The sequence below is a fragment of the Leucopleurus acutus genome (genome assembly GCF_964270905.1).
Source record: "Leucopleurus acutus genome assembly, chromosome: 7".
In the NCBI taxonomy this organism is placed as follows: Eukaryota; Metazoa; Chordata; class Mammalia; order Artiodactyla; family Delphinidae; genus Leucopleurus; species Leucopleurus acutus.
Genome location: NC_139150.1, coordinates 77,881,306 through 77,905,406, shown reverse-complemented (window position 1 = coordinate 77,905,406; position 24,101 = coordinate 77,881,306).

Genomic DNA, 24,101 nt, shown 5'->3' with positions numbered 1-24,101 from the left:
TCATTGTCTTCACTGAATGACATCAAGTATACTTTAATGGTCACAGTATGACATGGAACAATTTTAATGAGTAAATTTTATAGCAAAAAGTGGCTGGAGACACGAATAGTAGTTCAGGTGATGAATAGATGGAAATTATTGTGACAGAAGTGGTGATTTTTCTAGCCTCACTCATTTTACTTGAACTCATCAAATGTGTTCCATTTTAAAGAAGAATAACAAAAATGTGAGAAAATACAGGAAATAATTCATCACAGAAGAGACCAAAAGAGGCAAAATATTTTGAAGGAAGGAAAAGGGGATTTTATGTTTCAGTGTAGCTTAAGGATCTGCATCAGAAAGGAAAAAAAAAAAAAAAGGATTTGGGCAATATTGTTAAATAATGTCAGTTGAATAGGATATATTAAGCCTTTTCATTTAAAATAATTTCAGGCTTGGAAAATTTAAAACATAATTTCCAGATACTCTTTATCCTCATATTCATATATACATTGTATAGTCATAATCAAATATATATGTGTGTGTGTATATATATATATATATATATATATGCATGTGTATATTTACATACCTATACAGTGATATGTAGACATAGGTATATGTGAATTTAGTGTATACATAAACACATCTGTGTAGATTTCTGCCTATATATATATGTATATATTTATGTTGAACTAATAAATTCACAATTATACATCCAATTCCAATTGAACATGATGAGGCTTCTTCTTGCCTTCCCCCTTTCCACATATATAATTCCCAACTCCAGTGGTGAGAATCCTGGCTCTCATTATCCAAAATATATTCATTCATTATTTCAGTTGCAGAATACACATAGAATATTTCTGAAATTGTTTCATAGGATTTAATATATAGTTCAAACATTATGTTTAAAATTTACTTAATTTCTCCCTCCCTATAATTAGTTTCATTTGTTTTTTGCTTATATTCAGTTTTGTTTCACCCATCTTACCTTAGTAATTTTCATTCTCTTTTGGTTATATGGAAATTACCAAGATTCTAAAAGTCAGGAATATACAGAAAGTTATATTCCAAATATTGCCTTTCCATCCTGTTCCTTTCCTGCTATCCTTTCAATGCCATGTGTTTTCACTTCTTGCATGTAACCAACTTCATTATGTTTTTATTCACTGTTTCTGTATTTCTTGCACAAATGAGCAATACTGCATATTTTTCTTTTGCTTTTTTAGTTAGAAAAAAGTAGAAAACTATAAATATACTTTGACTTTTATTTGCTAAGACTATTATAGTGACAAGTGTCAATATTTAAATATAAATTATATGTTAGTAACAGTATTGTTTCAATGTTAATTCTTTGATTGTGGAACTTTAACTGTCGTTATATTAAAAATTCATTTTTAAGTAGAAATGTACACTAGATGATCAGGTGACAAATGGGCTTATATCTATAATTTACTTAAAGAATTCAGAAGAATAATGTCTACATATAATTTGTATGTTTGGACAAATATACATAATATACACAAACTTTAAAAAATTTTCTATATGACAAAAGATAGGCCAAAAAAAAGAAAGTATGTTGTAAAAAACTATACATATTAAAAATAAAACATAAAAATACAGAATTGAGACCAACATATCAATATGTGTCCTTAACCAGTCCAGAACCAGAAAAGATGTTCAAAGTGAAAGGATGGGTAAAGACACAAAAGCATAACAGGTAAATATAAATACAATAAATAAGTAGAAGTCACAATCTTCCTATTTGACTAAATAGATTTTACACCAATAAAAGGATTTAAGGAGAACAAAAATACCACCCCCTGATAGTAATTATTAATATTTATGTACCTAGTAATACAGCAAAAAGTTTCATAATACAAGGTATAACAGATTCAAAGAAATAGACGTATAGTATAAATAAGAAATTTTTAATATACCTTCCTCATAAAGACAGGTTAAATAGGCAAAATGAATCAATAAACATAAGCTGACCTAAATGCCATAACTGATAAGGAAATATAAATATCAAATTCTGAACTTGGATAAGAATTTTGGTCAAGGGCATATAATGTATTTAGAAAAGTTGGCCATACATTAGACCACAAAGAAATCCTTGATACATTTTAAAAATAGAAATAATCTAAATAGCATTTTTATCATAATACATTAACATTTTAAATTTATAACAAAATTAAAAGTCCCTTCCACCTGGAATTTTTTTAAAGAAATTAAACAAATCTTGGGTCAAAAGGGACATAAAAATAAGATGACAGACTTCCTGAATGTAATGATAATGTTAATACATCATATCAAAAGAGCTAAAGCATTTATTTAGGAAACATTTTACTATAAAATACCCATATCAGTAAAAATAAATAAAATAGACGGATTAAACACCTACCTCAAAAATATAGGAAAATAGGGGCTTCCCTGGTGGCGCAGTGGTTGAGAGTCCGCCTGCCGATGCAGGGGACGCGGGTTCGTGCCCCGGTCCGGGAGGATCCCACGTGCCGCGGAGCAGCTGGGCCCGTGAGCCATGGCCGCTGAGCCTGTGCTTCCGGAGCCTGTGCTCCGCAACGGGAGAGGCCACAGCAGTGAGAGGCCCGCGTACCGCAAAAAAAAAAAAAAAAAAAAAAAAAAATATATATAGGAAAATAACATTATAGTAAACCGAAAGAGAAGAGAAGCAAGGAGTTAATAAAGATAAAAATGTATAAAACATAAACAGAAATAAACCATTAGGACAAATAAATAAGTAAGGTTGCCAGATTTAGCAAATTAAAATGTAGAATGCACAATTAAATTTGAATTTCAGATAAAAAACAGATAAGTTTTAATATGAGTATGGTTCATGCAAAATTTGGGACAAACTTTAAAAAAAAATGTTTTCCTGAAATTGAAATTTAACTGGGTAACCTACAATTTATCTGAAAAAACTAAAATAAATCTAAAAAATAATTTGTCATTTAAAAAATCTGCATACTAAGTGAATCACTAACAAGTCCAACCAAAAATAATAAAAAAGAGGAACTACAAAAACAGTAATTGAAAATGACAAGGATGAATCATAATCAAACAGAGAAATTTATAACAGAAGTTTCCTCTGCACAATTCTATTTGAAAAACACATTTAAAAAAAAAAGATTAAACTCTTCAAGCTTTACCACTGTAGAGACAGAAAAATCTACACTGATCAAATACTGTACTAAAAGGAGAGTCTACTAAGTAGATAAAAAATCTAAATAAACATAATACTGTTGTAGAAATCAAATTTTTTGTTTGCTTGTTTTTTAAAAGCATATCCAACAGAAAGCACCAGGCTCAGATAATTTCACAGGAGAATTTTTAAGAATAAATTCATCATAAAGCTATTTAAACTATTTCACCACATAGAAATGGAATGAAAACTTTCACATTTGTTTTATGAAACTAGTAAATATTGATCCTTAAATTTAAGAAGATTATACCATAAAAGAAAACTGCAAGCAAACTCACTTATGAATATTGATGCAAAATCTCATATAAAATATTTGAAAACAGACCAAGAACATAGTAAAAAATAGCACACTATGACTAAATGAGATTTATTCCAGGAAAGCAAATGTGCTCAATATAAAAAAATATTAATATAATCTATTTCATTATTGAAGCTAAGGAAAAATATCATATGATACTTTTCAGTTACCTTACAGATATTTAACATTGTCCAACATAAATGTTAAAAGCTTTGAAGAAATAAGAAATTGATAGAATTTCCTTAACATATGCATCATACATGCATGCCGGCATACACACGTGCACACAGTTATAGCAGCTTATGGGCCAGCATATTTCATAATGAGGAACCATTAGAGGTTTTCCACTGAAGTCAGACATAAACCAGAGTTCCAACTATCTCCAGTTCTGCATACCATTGCCTTGTGGAAATTGACCAATATTATTAGATAACAGAAAACATCCCATCCAGTATCTTTAAACCGTCAGTATCTCCCTAATGCTTAAAGGTATATTGTCACTAAGCATCTGAAAACTTCCTTGGTCTGCCTTTGATCTATTTACATTTCTAGCCAAATTTTCAGTTACTTCCTTTCACCTTCCCCAAACAGTGATATTTTAACATCTTGAACACTTTGTCCATCTCTCTACCTTTGTTCATATTGTTTTCTCTGTCTGAAAATACTTCTTCAGTTGTAGTCTCAATTTGATGAAATCCTGCCAGTATGTCAAGGCCCTATTTTCTATATCAGAGGACTCTTTCCTTTGAAATCCCAGAGTTTCCATCTTTATACTCTTCTTTATATACTTGTTACTTTCTGTATTGATACTCAGTTTGTGTTTCTGTTTTCTTTTACTGACTAAAGTTCATCTTCTCTGAGAGTATGAGAACTATGGATTACCCTGATCAGACATCTTTGACTTTATATTTGTAGTAATTGGGAGTTCACAATGGTAGGTAAATCTCAGTAAATGATGGACAATTCCAATTAACAGGCATTACTTTTGTCTGTTGAACAAGAATCTTTTTTCCTATAACTTCTGCCCACTGGTTCCAGTGTGTCTTTTGGAACAATAGCATGTTGAACACTGATTTCATTGTATTCTTGAAAAAATGGTTTCTAGATAACTAAATATCATAATTCATATCTTGAGTATAGAAAGAAATAATTACTATATTTATCAAAATATTTATTTATATCTTGAGTAAAGAAAGAAATAATTACTATATTTATCAAAATATTTTAGTATAGTAATATTTAAAATAGTTTTACATTTAAAATAGATTTTTAACCTCAAAAACATGAAGTTGAGAAAAGAAGGCAGACACAAAAGTGTGAATATTACCTGATTTAATTTTTATAAAATTCTAGAGAAGACATAACTAAGTTATCATGGCATAAATCAGATCAGTGGTAGGCTAGAGTTGACTGATTACAAAGGGGCTAAGTGGATAGTCTACAGAGAGTTTGGAGTTGTGGTAAACAGATGCATACATTTTTAAAATTTATTGCTCTGTGTATGTAAAATGGGTACATTATATTATATGTAAGTTATAGTTGAAAAAAGTTTATTTAAAAATATATCCAAGCAATTTGCTTTGTTTTCATTCTTGAAGGCAAGGAGTGGCTATAATGAAATAAATAATTATTAGTTACCCTTAAAGCAGATCTTTTAAGAGAAAAATATCCTATATATCTAACCTCAAATTACATGAAATAAGTATAAAACCTATAGTTTATGTCTTAAGGCAGAAAAAGTGTTAGGTTGATATCTAAAATATCTAAATTTATTAAACATGAAAACTTTTTTAAATTGTTATAAAAAGAATCTATATCAAAAATATCTTTCTTATAAAGAAAGTTATAAAATTAACATTGTTATTTGTAAATATTTAGTTTATGTAATACCACATCTTTTGTGGGGTATTTTTAACCTTATTTTAATGCTGTTTTAGAATGTCATCCTGATATGTTACTTTGTTGGAAGGAAGCAGAGCTGTTTGTCTTTAGAACAGTACAGTTATCAATTCTAACTTTGTTACATTTATATTCTTCAAAATATTTAAGAATTGCATCCATTTTTTTCAATAATAAATCCCAGTAGGTAGTAAATTTTCAGGTGATTACATCAGGCACTGGCTGGAATCTTAATGTGTGGTAATTTTACCTCTCTGGAGACACAACAATAACCCTTAACTTGTACTTCCTAGGGTGCATTAGGCTATCAAGAACGGAATATTTCATGTAAGAAAAATAATTTGCAAGTGAGTAAATTGAGGTGGATATTATATTTACTAGATATCAAGGTAGGATGTTATTAGCAAATGCCACAACCATCTAAGACTATTTTATAATTTGATAAAATAACTAACAGGTGATTCTACTGCTGTGCAAATCATGGAAATGAAAAATGATGAATAAAACATAAACAAGTTCTTTTTGTTACCAAGAAAAATTTTAGCTAAATTGGGATAGATCCAATATTAGCATTAATTGAAGAGCATCGGGGGGGGGGGGGAAGAAAGAAAAACAACACAGAAAACAACAACAAAAATAGTTTATTCAATATAGAGACTAGTATTGAGAGCCTAACATACAGGATTATTCATGAAGATGAGTAAGAAAAACTACCAGTCCTTAAATACCTGCAATAAAAACAAGGCAAGTATTATTTATACGTAAGTATATTACATATAAAAATATTTAGTGTGAGATGTCATAATAGAAGATCTAAAATAGTTTTTAAATGAGTATTTCAGATACTTACAGAGAAAAAAAATTTTTCAGGAGCTCTGTTCCTGACAATGGTGAACTAGGTTGCATCAAACTAACTCTTTTACAAGAGTAAATAGAACAGATGGACACACAGTTAAGAAAAAAATCTATTTCATGATACCTGAAAGCCAGCAGATCTAATTTTAAAAGAAAGAGCGTGTGCCTGAAGATAATATAGCTAAGCAAAGCATTTGACACACTGTCTCCCCTATAAAACAATTCCAACTTTGAAAGTCCTGTTTAGAAGCTGAGAGGTTGATCACATATTTCTGAACTCTCATACAGATGGGGAAACAAATAGTGAAGTGCAGGATCTGTCAAGAAGCTGGTAAATTATGCTACATTTTTAACAAGGACCTAGAATAGGAATGTTCTACCAGTAACTGTGAAATAGACCATTTCTCAAAAGAACTGAAAACAAGCTTACCATAAATTTTTGATAGGCTTAAGATGATTGTCAATTTTTGATAGGCTTAAGATGATTGTCACCTAGTCTAACTTCTTAGCAAAATATGAAAAGATATCCTTCTATGACCTAAAAAGATATGTAAGATTCTTCATACACTTTATTTAAAAATCAATCAAAAAATCATGAGACACACAAGAGGACAGAAATCAAGAAAATTACAGTAATTAGAGACTCAAAGGAAATAAAACTAATGATGTTTTGGGATACAGATTTTAAAATAATGTGATCAAGGGAACAAAACATAGATGGAGAATTTCAGGAGTAAAATGGAAACTGTAAAGATAAATCAAATGGAAATTTAAGAACTAAAATATAACTTTATGTAAAATATGTTTAATAGCTTTTTTGGTACAGCTAAAGAGAGAATTATTCTTAAAAATATTTTGGAGGAAAATATTCATGTTCAAGCAAATAGAGAAAAAAATATGAGAAATATAGACAGTAATGTAAGAGAAAAAAGATAACATGTGTCATTCTTCTCCTTCAAAGTTTCCAGAGAAGTTAACAAAAACCAGTGAAATCTACACTCCTTACAATTATTTTTTGCCTTAAATCTATAAATGCCAGAACTTTTACATAATGAATACTCACTATTCCACTTACTATTCATCACTGTCCACCAAAGTTGAAAGTCTTTTTTGAAAATTGTTTAATTTTATTTTATTTATTTTTTTATACAGCAGATTCTTATTAGCCATCAATTTTACACACATCAGTGTATACATGTCAATCCCAATAGCCCAATTCATCACACCACAGCCCCCACACCCCTGCCACTTTCCCCTCTTGGTGTCTGTACGTTTGTTCTCTACATTGTGTCTCAATTTCTGCCCTGCAAACTGGTTCATCTGTACCATTTTTCTAGGTTCTACATATATGCGTTAATATATGATATTTGTTTTTCTCTTTCTGACTTACTTCACTCTGTATGACAGTCTCTAGATCCATCCACGTCTCAACAAATGACCTAATATCATTCCTTTTATGGCTGAGTAATATTCCATTGTATATATGTACCACATCTGTATCCATTCGTCTGTGGATGGGCATTTAGGTTGCTTCTATGACCTGGCTATTCTAAACAGTGCTGCAATGAACATTGGGGTGCATGTGTCTTTTTGAATTACGGTTTTCTCTGGGTATATGCCCAGTAGTGGAATTGCTGGATCATATGGTAATTCTATTTTTAGTTTTTTAAGGAACCTCCATACTGTTCTCCATAGTGGCTGTAGCAATTTACATTACCACCAACAGTGCGAGAGGGTTCCCATTTCTCCACACCCTCTCCGGCATTTGTTGTTGGTAGATTTTCTGATGATGCCCATTCTAACTGGTGTGAAGTGATACCTCATTGTAGTTTTGATTTGCATTTCTCTAATAATTAGAGATGTTGAGCAGCTTTTCATGTGCTTCTTGGCCATCTGTATGTCTTCTTTGGAGAAATGTCTATTTAGGTCTTCTGCTCATTTTTGGATTGGGTTGTTTGTTTGTTTTTTTATTGAGCTGCATGAGCTGTTTATAAATTTTGGAGATTAATCCTTTGTCCCTTGATTTGTTTGCAAATATTTCCTCCCATTCTGAGAGTTGTCTTTTCGTCTTGTTTATGTTTTCCTTTGCTGTGTAAAAGCTTTGAAGTTTCATTAGGTCCCATTTGTTTATTTTTGTTTTTATTTCCATTACTCTAGGAGGTGGATCAAAAAAGATCTTGCTGGGATTTATGTCAAAGAGTGTTCTTCGTATGTCTTCCTCTAAGAGTTATACCCTGTCTGGTCTTACATTTAGGTCTCTAATCCACTTTGAGTTTATTTTTGTGTATGGTGTTAGGGAGTGTTCTAACTTCATTCTTTTCCATGTAGCTGTCCAGTTTTCCCAGCACCATGTATTGAAGAGACTGTCTTTTCTCCATTGTATATCCTTGCCTCCTTTGTCATAGATTAGTTGACCATAGGTGCGTGTGTTTATCTCTGGGCTTTCTATATTGTTCCATTGATCGATGTTTCTGTTTTTGTGACAGTATCATTTTGTCGTTTTTTTGTTGTTGTTTTTTTTCCTGCGGTACGTGGGCCTCTCACTGTTGTGGCCTCTCCCATTGTGGAGCACAGGCTCCGGACGCGCAGGCTGAGCGGCCACGGCTCATGGACCCAGCCGCTCTGCGGCATGTGGGATCTTCCCGGACCGGGGCACGAACCCGTGTCCCCTGCATTGGCAGGCGGACTCTCAACCACTGCGCCACCAGGGAAGCCCCTACTATATTGTCTTGATTACTGTAGCTTTGTAGTATAACCTGAAGTCAGGGAGTCTGATTCCTCCAGCTCCATTTTTTTCCCTCAAGACTGCTTTGGCTATTCAGGGTCTTTTGTGTCTCCATACACATTTTAAGATTTTTTGTTCTAGTTCCATAAAAAATGCCATTGGTAATTTGATAGGGATTGCATTGAATCTGTAGGTTGCTTTGGGTAGTATAGTCATTTTCACACTGTTGATTCTTCCAATGCTAGAACATGGTATATCTCTCCATCTGTTTGTATCCTCTTTCATTTCTTTCATCAGTGTCTTATCGTTTTCTGCATATAGGTCTTTGGTCTCCTTAGGTAGGTTTATTCCTAGATATTTCATTCTTTTTGTTGCAGTGGAAAATGGGAGTGTTTTCTTAATTTCCCTTTCAGATTTTTCATCATTAGTGTATAGGAATGCAAGAGATTTCTCTGTGTTAATTTTGTATCCTGCTACTTTACCAAATCCATTGATTAGCTCTAGTAATTTTCTGGTAGAATCTTTAGGATTCTCTGTGTATAATATCATGTCATGTTCAAACAATGACAGTTTAACTTCTTCTTTTCTGATGTGGATTCCTTTTATTTCTTTTTCTTCTCTGATTACTGTGGCTAACAGTTCCAAAACTATGTTGAATAATAGTGGTGAGAGTGGGCAACCTTGTCTTCTTGCTGATCTTAGTGGAAATGCTTTCAGTTTTTCACCATTGAGAATGATGTTGGCTGTGGATTTCTCATATATGGCCTTTATTATGTTGAGGTATGTTCTCTCTATGCCTTTATCATAGAGGGAACTTATCATAAATGGCTGTTGAATTTTCTTGAAAGATTTTTCTGCATTTATTGAGATGATCATATGGTTTTTATCCTTCAGTTTGTTAATATGGTTTAGCACATTGATTGATTGGCATATATTGAAGAATCTTTGCATTCTGGGATAAACCCCACCTGATCATGGTGTATGATCTTTTTCATGTGCTGTTGGATTCTGTTTGCTATTATTTTGTTGAGGAATTTTGCGTCTATGTTCATCAGCGATATTGGCCTGTAGTTTTTTTGTGTGTAACATTTTTGTCTGCTTTTGGTATCAGGGTGATGGTGGCCTCATAGAATGAGTTTGGGAGTGTTCTTTCTTCCGCTATATTTTGGAAGAGATTCAGAAGGATAGGTGTTAGCTTTCTCTAAATGTTTGATAGAATTCGCCTGTGAAGCCAGGTGATCCTGGGCTTCTGTTTGTTGGAAGATTTTTAATCACAGTTTCAGTTTTTTTGATTGGTCTGTTTATATTTTCTATTTCTTCCTGGTTCAGTCTCAGAAGGTTGTACTTTTCTAAGAATTTCTCCATTTTTTCCAAGTTATTCATTTTATTGGCATGTAGTTGCTTGTAGTAATCTGTTATGATCCTTTGTATTTCTGTAGTGTTAGTTGTTACCTCTCCTTTTTCATTTCTAATTCTGTTGATTTGAGCATTCTTCCTTTTGTTCTTGATGAGTCTTGATGAGTCCAACCCCAGTCCTCTCCCTGCGCTCTGACGGAAGCCGAAGCCCAAGCCTCAGCTCCCAGCCCCCGCCCGCCCCAGCGGGTGAGCAGACAAGCCTCTCGGGCTGGTGAGTGCTGGTCAGCACCGATCCACTGTGTGGGAATCTCTCTGCTTTGCCCTCTGCACCCCTGTTACTGCACTTGGTGGCTCCAAAGATCCCCACCCACTGCCCACACCCCTTTCTCCACCAGTGAAGGGACTTTCTAGTGTGTGGAACATTTTCCTCCTTCACAGCTCCCCCCAGAGGTCCAGGTCCCATCCCTATTCTTCGGTCTCTGTTTTTCCTTTTTTCTTTGCCCTACCCAGGTTCGTGAGGAGTTTCTTGCCTTTTGGGACATCTGAGGTCTTCTGCCAATGTTCAGTATATGTTCTTTAGGAGTTTTTCCACCTGTAGATGTATTTTCGATGTATTTCCAGGGAGGAAGGTGATGTCCCCGTTTTACTCCTCCACCATTTTGAAGGTCCTCATGATTTACTTATATTCTTAACAGTTATATTATCAATTGGAATAAGATTTTAAAGAAAGAGGAATGAATGAAATATCCTTGTGACTCTCTTTTTCCATTATCATTGATGAAGTAGAAGAGACAGTGAAAGCTGAAGGAAAATGCTTTGCACCTCAAGTGTTAAATCATACTCTATTTTATAAAACAATGTAGTGTATACACTTGAGATTTCATTTTTTTTTTTTGGTAGGGATATAATTGTTAAATTTTCCAAAGATGTGTTGTAGAAATTAAGGAAGTAAAGCAAGCTAACACAGTCCTTTTGGAAATGAAGAACATATGCAAGCAGATTAATATTAAGTATTGTTTACTTCAGAATGGACCAGAAGAGGTATTCAGTTAATGTCAGTTAGTTAAAAGGTTATATTCTACTGTTGTGATTCTCACCTGATATACTAGAAAATATGTTACCAGAATAACTGACAAAATAGAAAATGGGCTGGAAGTTTTTTGAACAGCTGAGAGCTTTAGCCATTTTGAAAGCTGATGGTTAAAAAAGTGTGCTTCAGTTACTGTTTTAATATTTTTTAAAGCAGTGTTGATGTTAGTGAGATGGAGTTTCTAGTTTTAATCAAATAAGAAAAATATAAACCAAAATAAAATTCTATGGAGCATTAGTGTATAATTTTAATGGGAATTCCTTGAATCCTCTATGCATGTATTATAAGGAAAATAAGAGGTTATGATAGAATTCTTCTCCAGAACCAGAAAGTCAAAAATGTGGCTGCTTCTGGGGTGTGTTGGAGGAAGGTGGTGACGAATTTAAGAAGAATCAGTGTTTGAAAATATTGAAAGCAAGGGTTTTAGGTGAGAAAAAAATCCTAAAAGTGGAATGGCATTTATTCTATTTCACTGAGTCTTAGTTTTATCCCACTTCTGAGCATTAACAATCACTTCAAAATCTTCTAAACCTGTTCGCACGTGACTGGATCCTGTCCTCTCCCATTTAGCTCTTGAAGTGAGAAGGGTGCAATGCATGACTGAAGTTGGGGAGGAAGACATCATGCTAAGATATCCATGGTCTCTTGGTTCAAATTTGGAGTATATGAGCGTGTAAGGGTGCAAAATGTTGATGTTGGTGAGGTGTGGGGTGAAATGAAAAACTAGGAACAAGAACCATAGCCAGGGCTTCCCTGGTGGTGCAGTGGTTAAGAATCCACCTGCCAACACGGGGGACACGGGTTGAGCCCTGGCCTGGGGAGATCCCACATGCCACGGAGCAACTAAGCCCATGTGCCACAACTACTGAGCCTGCACTCTAGAGCCCATGAGCCACAACTACTGAGCCCACATGCCACAACTACTGAAGCCTGCAGGCCTAGAGCCCGTGCTCCACAGCAAGAGAAGCCACCACAATGAGAAGTCCATGCACTGCAACGTGATTAGGCCCCGCTCGCCACAACTAGAGAAGGACCACACCCAGCAACGAAGACCCATGCAGCCAAAGATAAATAATTTAAAAAATAAAGTAAGAAAAAGAACCATAGCCATACTGAAAAAGATTAAAAATGAGCAAAGTAACAGACATATTTGAGAAGTAAAGAAATTTTTGTCTTCAAATTTCAATTTATGCCAACAAGGCTTACAAAATACTAACATTATACTTTCAGAGTAAAATGGCCTTCATTAAATTTGGGTATAAAATAGCCTTCATAAATCTAAATGATATGATATATTCAAGTGTTGATTTCAGAGGTTGAGAAGTTAAATAATATACCAATCAGGATTTGAGTCAAGCCTATCATACTCCTTTGAATACTGTGTATTTCCCTAATTCCTTTGACAATAGATAAAAATGAATTTCCTACCACCCAATGACTAGAATCTAGTACTATAAATTGTAATTTCTTCTCAATGACACTGTACAGATTTTGTTTTTTAATGTTATAACTTTGCTTTCCTTTGTCAGCACTTGGTTAAACGCAGTTTTACTGAAAGTTCCTAACTAGTTAAATGCATAATGAACAAATTTCTAGGATCAAAAAAATAATAATAATTATCATGATTATCTTCACCCTCTCTTCTCACTTTCTAACTGGTTATCCCATATCTCAAAGATAAGTACTGTTTACAGGTTGGTATGTATCATCCAAGACCCCATTCTAAAATATATTATCATACTAAGTGAAGTAAGTCAGACAGAGAAAGACAAATATCATATGATACTGCTTATATGCAGAATCTAAAAGAAAATGATACAAACGAACTTATTTACAAAACAGTGACAGACTCACATACTTAGAGAAAGAGCCTGTGGTTACCAGCGGGAGAAGGGTGCAGGGGAGGGATAGATTTGGAGTTTGGGATTAACATGTACGCACTGCTGTGTTTAAAATAAAATGTCCATGAAAAAAATAAATTAAAAAATATATATATATATTATCTGATATGATCACAAAATATATTGTATGAGGCAAACATCAAGTTTTTACCCAAGTACCCAATAGCCCCTTTTCACATACTAAATCCATTATGTACATACTTAGGGTCCTATGCTCTGAACATGAATCTGTACGTTTATCAGTGTGTGCAGAAAATAGGATTTTTCTTGGGGAAAGTATATTCATGCTTGATATAAAATCTTTTTCCAAAGAGGTCTGACCTTTCACATGATATGTACTTGTTAAACATTTAATTTCTCTTGTATTAGTTCATTTATTGCTTTGTTTTTAACAAATTGCCACAATTTTAGCAGCCTAAAACAACACAAATTTATTCTCTCACAGTTTCCATGGGTCAGGAGCTTAGGTGCAGGTTAATTGGGTGCTCTGCACAGGATCCAACCAGGCCGAAATCAAGGTGTCAGGTGAGGGTGGTATCTCAAAGAAGTCTCGGGGTCCTCTTACCTTATTGGCTTCTGGAAGAATTCAGTTTCTTGCAGTTATAACACTAAGATCTTCAGCTCCTAGAGGCTGCCCACCATTCCTTGCCCTTTGGCCCTCTCCCACAACATGGCAATTTGCTTTTCCAAGGTAAACTAAGATGCTCTTAAAAGAGCATCTTCTGCCTCTGACCTCTAGATCCTCTTGTAAAACACTTAACCTAATTAGGTCAGACTCCCACAGGATTTATTTCCCTTTTGATTAACTTAAAGTCAGCAGACTTCAAGAGATCTGAAAAGTCCCTTCACTTTTGCCATATAACATTACCTAACAAAGGGAATGGTTATCCCATGCTACTCACATTACACTCAAAAGCATGACTTAATGCAGGACATATATACTGGGGACAGGGATCTTAAAGTATGCTATCAGCTGAATTATGTTATCTCAAAATTCCTATGTTTTGAAGTCCTTACCCCAGTAACCTCATTAGGGTAGGCTCTAATCCAATATGATTGGTGTCCTTTCAAGTAGGGGAAATTTGGACACAGACAGACCTGAGGAGAATGTCTTGTGTATATGAAGACAGTCATCTGTAAGCCAAGGAGAGAGGCCTGGAACAGATTTTTCTTTTGCTGTCTTCAGAAGGAACCTACCCTGCCAACACCTTGATTTTGGACTAATAACCTCCAGAACTGTGAGAAAACAAATTTCTCCTAAGCCACCCAGGTCATGGTAGCTTGTTATAGCAGCTCTACAAAACTAATACAGGGACCATCTTAGAATTCTGTCTACCACACTTTTTCACCCTCCTTTTTCCCCATTATTAATAGAATTTACTTCCTCATAATATTCTGCACTCTGGATGAGGTGCTGTCAATCCTGCAATGCATATTTTGGGAACTATATTTAAGAGCTTCAGTTATTTATTTAAAATACTTAAATTTTTTTAATCGAAGTATAGTTGATTCACAGTGTTGTGTTAGTTTCAGGTGTCTAGCAAAGTGATTCAGTAAAAATATTTAAATTTTTAAAAATATTTAAATTTCAGTAAAAATATTTAAATTCTTTAAAATACCTTACCTCAGAGTAGAATACTTGAAGAGCCAAATATTTCTTCACTTCTTGGAACCAGTATGACTGAGAATTGTGAGAACTACTGTGGCTTTCAGTTGGTTGCTCAGAAAGGGCAAAAATTCACTTGGGTCAGCATTACTCAGTTTCTCTCCCAAGTCTTGCAACTAACATGTATTGAGGGATATCTATGTGTACACAGGAGTTCTTTATATACAATGTTGCCCATACAGATGAGCAATCCCAATGAAGTTAAATATCTTCCCAAGGTCACGTAGATGAAATATTATAGAGATTAGTCTCAGAACATGGATATTACCAGAGCTCCATGGTTAGACAGATTCCTAATACTCAAATGTGCAGGATGCTAATGAATAAATAATAGTATTATTATGTATAGAACATTTTTATCCTATTTTTTAAATAACTAAGAAACAAGTAGTAATCAGAAGGATTTTTTTGTCAGTGTAAGTTATGAACAGTTTGGCTTTCCATACATAGACTCAAAAATAAAAGGTAGAATTTTAATTCTCTCTCACATAAAAAATGATCAACATCTAGTCAGTTATGAATAGAGGGTGACAACACAACTACTTCCAACTTTCCCCTATGTCATCACTAGAGTAAAACATGTATCCTCAAGGCTGAAGCTATTATATCTGCATTCCGAACAGCAGAACGGAGAAAGGATAAGAACACCTTTCTTTAACATGTTCTTACTGTCTTCTCAAATAATTTATTTCTGCTGATATCACATTGGCCAGGACCTAGATATATGTACATACTTAACTGCAAGAAAAACACGGAAATGCATTTTTAGTTAACACTTTGACCCAGGAGAGGAAGGAGACAATGGTATGCTGTTGTAGACAATCAAAAATTTCTGCCACAGTGAGTGTATCCATTAAGAGGTAATTACCTCACTCAAAACTTCAGTTCACACTGGATTACATAGAAAGGGAATTTGATAGCTCTTGTATTTGAAGTACAAGGAAAAATGGCCTAAAGTAGAATATGAAAGTCATATGTGCCAGTGAGAATGTGTAGTCTTTCAGATTCTCTACTCTCTTGCCTTCAGTGATTTCTTCATCCTTAAGATTGAGTCCCTTTATATGAGTGGAAGTTGCCATCAGACTTGCATGTTTCCTGTTCACGTACTATTCACATTCAGCTGGAAGAGAAATGATTTCCATTTGAAACATGGAGCTATGATAATCCCAGTAGAATCATTAAGCAACTTTAGTGCTTAATGATTCCACATAAGGTTCAAGAAATCATCATTTGAATTTTATAAACTGATGATCTTAAATTAAAAATGTAAGCAAGTGTAAGCAAACTTGTCGCTCATTTCAATTAGCAGGACGTCAGAACAAACAGAATCAAATGATCTTGACTAACATTTCAGTCAAGTGATGACAAGCCCTGTTGAATTTTTCCTGACTCAAAACAGAATAAACTTCTTTAAGAAAAAAACCTGCAACACTTACTTATATTAGTGCCTCATTTAAAATGATGACTGGAAATAAAAACTAACAAGAGTTCCCCTTTTCTAAGCATTTTGCTTAAAACTATTATCCCATGTTGTAATTATTTTCAAGACTTGATGCAGTTTATTAGATAGATCTTTCTTTTACCTAAACCAATTTTTAAGTATGTGTTTATTCTGTCTCAAATAATTTTTAATATGCTTTTTCTAATTCGTGAAATATCACCTCTCATTTCCCTGCCTTTTAATTAATTAAAGTAGCTTTCTTAGACTTTTATACATTGATTTTATTAATTTGGCTCACAAAATAATTTTATCTTCAAATTAGAAAGATGCTTTTTGCGCCACCTTCCAGTTATCCATCATATATGATTATATTTATCCTTTTGTGTGACTTTTATTATTTAGAAATAAAAAATATAACTTAAAAATGGCACTTTATGTTCAGTATTTAGGGATGAGACTTACATCCCCAGGGTTGAGACTTAGGGATGAGAATACAGGGAACACAGATCTCGTTTTAGATTCTGTTCTAATATTGATGCCTTTGAAACATTTTAATTATAAAGTGTAACCTCCCAAAGTAGAAAGAAAGAGATGATTATTACTTTAAAACTATTATTTTTCTTATCACAGTCTTATCAGTAAGTGCAAAAATAGTAAGTTCTCAGATAAGAAATAAACAAATAAATAAAAGAGAAGAGATAATGCAAAACTTTCCGAACTTCTTTGACAGCATAGGTTGGATACTGCTTCTTCACAAATGAGGTGGTGTTACAAAAAATGCTATCCACATTTTTTATAAATGCAGAGTTGTATTTCTTATCTTCTGAGGCATTTTCTCCTGTATTTATCTGGATGTTACATTTTCAATTGTTAAGTTATACTTTTACCTCAAAATAGTTTATTTGTGTATCTTGAAATGTAAATGGCTCATAAGTAGGGTTCTACCAAAGTCTGGAATATTACAAAATGTCTTATAGTTAAGCCATCTGAGAGTGAAGTTTCATTTTCTTACTGCCTACTTGGTATGAAAAATAAGACTGGGAAAAAAAAGAGGAAATAGTAAATTAATTCCAAGATGGCATTGACAACAAGGACATCTGCTATAGTTTACCAGAAACAAAACCAAAACGGCTTTCTCTCTACTTACACACACACAATGATGTTTAGAGTAAGCATATTCTTTTATCAGCTGACTTTATTATACGTACTACAGTTTTTCTCAGCTCAAGAATTTACTTTTTCAAAAAGTATGTTTAAATTACTACAGTGAACATCAAGTTATGTCTCATTTTTTTGTTTGCTTTTTTAACAAAAACACTGTGCCAAGTGATAGAAGCCAAACACAAAATGTCACATGTATTTCCATTTATATGAAATTCCCAGAATATGCAAATCCATAGAGATGGGAAGCTGATTATTGGTTTCCAAGGGCTGAGGGGAGGAAGAAATAGGAATGCCTATTTAATAGGGATGGGTTTCTTTGCAATGGGTTTCTTTTCAATGCAAATATTCTAGAACTAGATAGTGGTGATGGTTGCACAAAATTGCAAATGTACTAAATGCCACTAATTATGTACTTTAAAATGATTAAAATGGTAAGTTTTATGTTTTGTGTATTTTAGCTAGATAGAGCTATAAGTAGATACAGGTAGAATCTGTCAGTTGGTAGAAGTATGGTATACTCTTTAGTAAGTGTGCTGAAATGTTCAGGAGACTGAAAAATAACAGCATTTAAGAGTGTCTTAACAATATGGAAGGAGCTTTTAAAATATAAAAGGTTTATTTAGCTTGTATTTATTTAAAAAGAATAATAAATATCACTATTCAATAATTAAAATATTTTACATAATATTTTTTAAAATTACATTTTAAAAAGAAAAAAAAAATATGCCAAGGTTGAGACAACAGACTCAAATAGCAACAACCTATGACAGCCATGGATTAAGAATCAGTAAATATTTTTAAATGAACTTGCAGGCTTGTAATCATTGTAATACACTGGGATTCTGTGACTCACAGCTCTAATCGTAGTCTATTTCAACAAATTTATCAGTGGCATGAAATCTACAGTATCAGTTTGAATAGAAAACATGTACATACATTATAAATGAGGCTAACACTTTGGAAAGTGATCTTTAAAATCATTCAACCAGGTTATATTTTTGTCTCAGTCATTTTTTTTTCTTTGCCATGTATTGGAATATAAAATATATGAAAGGACATAATAGCATATTAACCAGGTCATTCAAGGAACATAATTACCCAACCTATCCAGATGTTGCTCTACATAATTTTACTAATGTCTCAACATTGAAAAATATTTGCCATCATACATAGAATGCTTAATGTACAGTACCAGTTCCAAATCAGATTAAAATTACTTCATGCAGAGTAGACCAATGATTGGCTCAGTACTGAATATGCTCTTTTCCCTGCATACTTAGAAAAGTTGCAAGAGCCAAGCAAAATTATCTCTTCCATATTTGCAATCCCTAGACCTAGAGAATTAAGTATAATTGTTTCTGCTTTCCCCCTACCCCTTTGTCTTGGGGATCTGTAATAGACAGATGCTGAAATTTAGGCTTATTTTTGCTAGTTTTGGATTTCCCTCTCTTACCATTGAAGTGGTTTCCAACATCGATGGTTTTATTATTTGGTCTTGGAGTAAGCACGTGAATCCATGCTGGACCAATAATACTTTTAGGAACATAGAAATTTAGACTAAGAGACAATTTGAAATATTTAGGAGGAACTTCCCTGGTGGTGCAGTGGTTAAGAATCCACCTGCCAATGCGGGGGACACGGGTTCGAGGCATGGCCTGGGAAGATCCCACATGCCGTGGAACAACTAAGCCTGTGAGCCACAACTACTGAGCCCACGCACCACCGCAATGAAGACCCAACACAGCCAAATATAAATAAATAAATAAATTTATAAAAAAAAAGAAAAATATTTAGGAATACCTGCTGCTAACGTCTCCAGGGATAAATCAGTTCTAATCATTCCTAAAATACAGCTGTTTAATTATCTGTGTTTTATGAAATACTCTAGTATTCTTAAAATAAGTTTTCATTTTCATTTATAGTTGCTTATAACCATTTTTTCCTGTACTTTCTTTGTGCTTCCTTTGAGTAGACACTGTATGTAGATATGGCTCATTTGTATAAATGAATAATAAGCAAAGCAATTGCATGCCAGTGCACTAAAATTGACAATCCTGTTTGGTTTGAGCTTAGAACTTGGAGATAAGTATATAAAATCAAATTATTTAAATAAGCTTTAGAAAAATGGCATAAATTCTCTACTATTTAATGAATAGAATTCCACGTGCTTTTACGTTTACTGCTTCATATATATCCAGTAATCAGAAATTTAAATATACATTGGTGGGTGTACACACACACACACACACACACACACACAATATTTGAAAGTATAGAAAATGATTCCGAAGTAGATTTTTTAAATAATAATGTGTTTCCTATTAAAATTATTATGGGGTCAAAGAAAAAAGTCTTTGATAACACAGACACATTTGAACAAGCTTGCAGAAAATCTGTCTTTCCCAGTATTAGTCAACAACTGAAACAATAAGTTAAAGGATATAAAATTTGAAAATTTTCAAATAGGAACACATGTAAATTTCACAGGTTTATATAAATCCTGAATGTTTGTTTTATGGAATTATACTCTGAGAAATCATTTTTTAGAAGATGGCCTCTGCAAAATATACCCTCACACTCACTCTCATTGGCTCATCCTGGGTGTGACATTGTTGTTTGAAGTTAATTGGTTACCCATTGATGTAATTTTGCAGGGTTGACACATTGGTATCCTTAAAACTACCAAGACAATTTTAGGAAAAAATTAATAATTATCTCTGAATTTCAATTAGTTCATCTGTCAGTGGACAATAAGAGGGAAATAAAAATGTTATTTTGTGGTTCCCCTGCCTTAATATTTGATTGTGTTTAATGCCTCAGATTTTAAGAAGAAATACATATTTTCTCATTACTATCTATCTAGTAAAATATGAAGTGTCATTTTTTTCTGGCCATAATACTTTTTTAAATAACAGATCTTGCTTTTCACTGTAGTGAAAAGACTTTTGTTTTAGTTCCTAAGTTTCAAAATACTAATCTTCAAACAAAGCAAAATATTTAACAAAAGGTTTTGATTCCTCTCCACTTTATCCTTTCCTTATCCCTTAAGAAGCCTTCAATATAGTTTAAATTGATTATTGTTGGAGATTGGTCTGCCTTTTTACTAGGCAGCAAGTTTTACCTATCTTTATTCTTCAACATAACAGTCCTCAATTACGTTAATTCAGCACTTTACAATTTGCAAAATAATTTTACCTATAGTATCTAAATCAAAACCTATTACAATTGGTACAGTCATTATGAATAATTTTATTTTCATTGTATAAAAGAAAAAAGTGAGAGGCTAAAGCTCCCAAGGTAGGGGATTTAAGGTCTGTGTGTGTTTAAAATTATCTAATAGGGTGAGGAATGTTGGACTAAAACGTTATATCAAGTGTTATCTTGTGATGATAAAAATGAGTTTTCTCCCTTTGTAAAATATACAATGTAGGGAATTTCTTTAGGGTGTGTGTGTATGTTTGAGGTTATCTATTTTAGGGGTTGGATTGAAAAAAGATAATGTAGGTATCATCCTGTGTGTGGCAGAAAAAATGTATGACTTTATCACTTTTGAAAATTTAGAAAGATTTATTTATTATAGTATACTGAGGATTCAGAAAGTAAGTGTATGTTTATCATAAAATGTACCATGAACAAAGATGCTGTCTGTTAATTGAAAAAATGAGCTCAAAGACTATTCTGATGTATTCAAATTGCACCGGTATTATTTAGGGTACATCGCATAACTAAGGTAACACGTAACCTCCAATTCTCAGTGACTTAACAGAACATTATTTCTTGCTCACAAAAATCCTAGTGTGGCCCATCAGGGATCTTTGATGCATTCTTTCGTGGACCCAGTCTCCTTTTACATAAGGTTCCAGAGTCACCACTGAGCTGCTAAGTGGGGAAGGAGAGAGAGGATGGAGAAGGCACAGGGTGATCTTAACTGTCTGTGCCTGAAATGGACAATTTAACTTCCTCTTACTCTCCACTGAGAGGGTAGTAGCATAGAAGCATCTGGATGCAAGAAGAGTGGCCAAAATCATTTAACTCTTTGCCCACGAATCAAAAAATAACAGTATGAGCACATACCATTGTCTCTACCATAGTTTGCCATTTTGTCACCAAATATGCATTGCAGTCTTATTTCCACCAGGGCAGCAATATGACTTTCGAGGATTTTAGAAAATTTTGCCTTCGTGAGACACTTCCTTTTCAAAATCATTAAAGTTATGTTTTACCCACTGCATTGGTATGAAGATAAATATATTAATTTTATGTATTATGTATTTTCTTTGACCTAAAAATGTATTTTCTCTTAGGATTTTAAAAGAAAACAAACATTTTCTTGGGCATCTAAAAGTATTGTGGCCCATAGGCTTTGTGCCTTCTTTGCCTAATGGATAAGTTAGCTGGCCCTGCTTCCAACAGATAAAATTCTATTACTCACCTTAAAGTAGAGAAGCCAAAGTAATGTGCAATTACTGCATCAAGGTCAAGGTCCAGGAACTTCAGGTGATATATAGTCCTTTCCATCAGGTACAGATATGGTGGTTCTTGTCTGGAAAACTTTGAAATAAAAGGGATAGTTCTGCACTTTCCAAACCCAGTGTACAGTGTTGAACCAGGAACAGGATAACCTCCCTGAAATCTTCCACCTAGAGAAAGTCAGCAAGGCTAGTCATTACTGATTTATAGAATATTAGATTTCTAGCCATGTTAGAATATTGTGGGACAGGCATTATGTGGCTTCTCAGACTTGGTGGTGGAGTATGTTCCCATTTTAGACTCTGGTTCTATTTATCTCATCTCTCCTCTTACCCCGTTGTCCCTGGCTCTGCCCTCAAGGGGTTTTATGTTTTATATTCCATGGGCAAATTTTCAGGGGCATTTGAGAGACTTTTTTTGTTGCAGATTATACAGTATTCACAGCTCACTTCCTGTTCACTGCAGGTTGTTTTAAGCCCTAATGAAAGGTAAGGATTAACATGTCCAAACTTGATGTCCTGTACACGAACCTCCAAAGAGGAAGTAAACTTTCTGAAGAGCAAGATCATTTGAGAACTTAACCTTGCTCCATGGAAATGGGCTAGAGATGAGTGCTTGAAGCAGTAATCCTTGGTGAATGCTGAACTGACAAATCAGGGATGAGCACCATTAGTTGACAAGTCATAGGGGGACACTTAGAAAGCTTGGACTCTAGTCCCAGTCACTGCAGAAGAGGGGCTGATGTTCCACTGAATATTAATGCTGAAGAGGAGAAACAAGGGTGGAGGATAAGACTGGTACCATTTTACAGCAGAAGCTGAAAATAGTCTTGGAACCCAGTTTGTGATCCCATTAGGGAAGGGACTGATGTTTCCCAAATCATTCATCTTGTTAACCCCACACCCCAAAGTTAAAGGATCATTCATCTCACAGAATCTGACGTTTAGTTCTGTTCAATATTAATATCATGCTGCCCCCCATGCAGAGTGTAATGGCAATAATGCACCACCTACTGTTCCCACTTCCGAAAATTTATCTCCATAAACAATGTTTTCAATCTTTTATTTCCTACTTTTCAGAGTTTTCTAACCATCAAGCCTTCAAATTCATAGACTCTAGGAAAGTATTTTCATATTGGCTTAGAAACCAATCCTTGTTGTCCTGAGCTGTTTATTTTACGACCCTGTCAGATGGCTAGCAATCGCCCATGCACATTAAAACTTCATTCTGACCACTTTCAGAAGATGCCACATCTACAATCTTGAGGCTTGCTTCCTAAGTTATCACAGACAACAATTTTTCCAAATATCTGCAACTGAAAGACACATATGCTCAACTTTATAGCCTCTAATCTCATTTTCTTGCTGCCCAATAGGGTAAAGCCACATACTTAAATTTTTTGTCACACCAGAACTCCACATACCAATTTCTGTTATTTAAGGTCTATAATGTTAGCTGCTGCAACAGATAAACCCTGAAATCTCAGTGGCAGAACGCAATAAAACATCATTTTTTAGTCCTTTTACTGACTATCCAACATAGGACAGTGTATGTGTTGAAGGTATGAAGGGAGTCTTCTGCAAACATTGATTCAGGGCCCTAAGTTCTCTCAAACTTCAACCTGCAATTTCAAGATTAATCTAGAATTATACAGTCAGAGAATAAGGAATGAGACAATGGAAAAATATGTTCATTTTTTATCATTTTACCCTGAAATGACACATCATTTCCATTCTTATTCCATGACAACAGTTTGTCACTTAGATCAATATAGGAGCAAAGAAGATGGAAGAAATGATCTGACTGTTGACCAAAAAGGAAAGGAAGCAGGTTTGTCAGTGCCTAGCCTTGTCTTTCCTTTCTAAGTTTACTAAAGTATTTGAGTTGCTGGTAATAAGATGCCTTACAGCACTGATTAGTTCCAGAATAGAAACTAAATAAGCTCCAAATTAGTTGTCCTGCTTCTGATGGGATGAAGACATGAGTCTAAGTGACAAGAGCAGTGAGTAATAAAGTGAGTTCACTCCCTCTGCC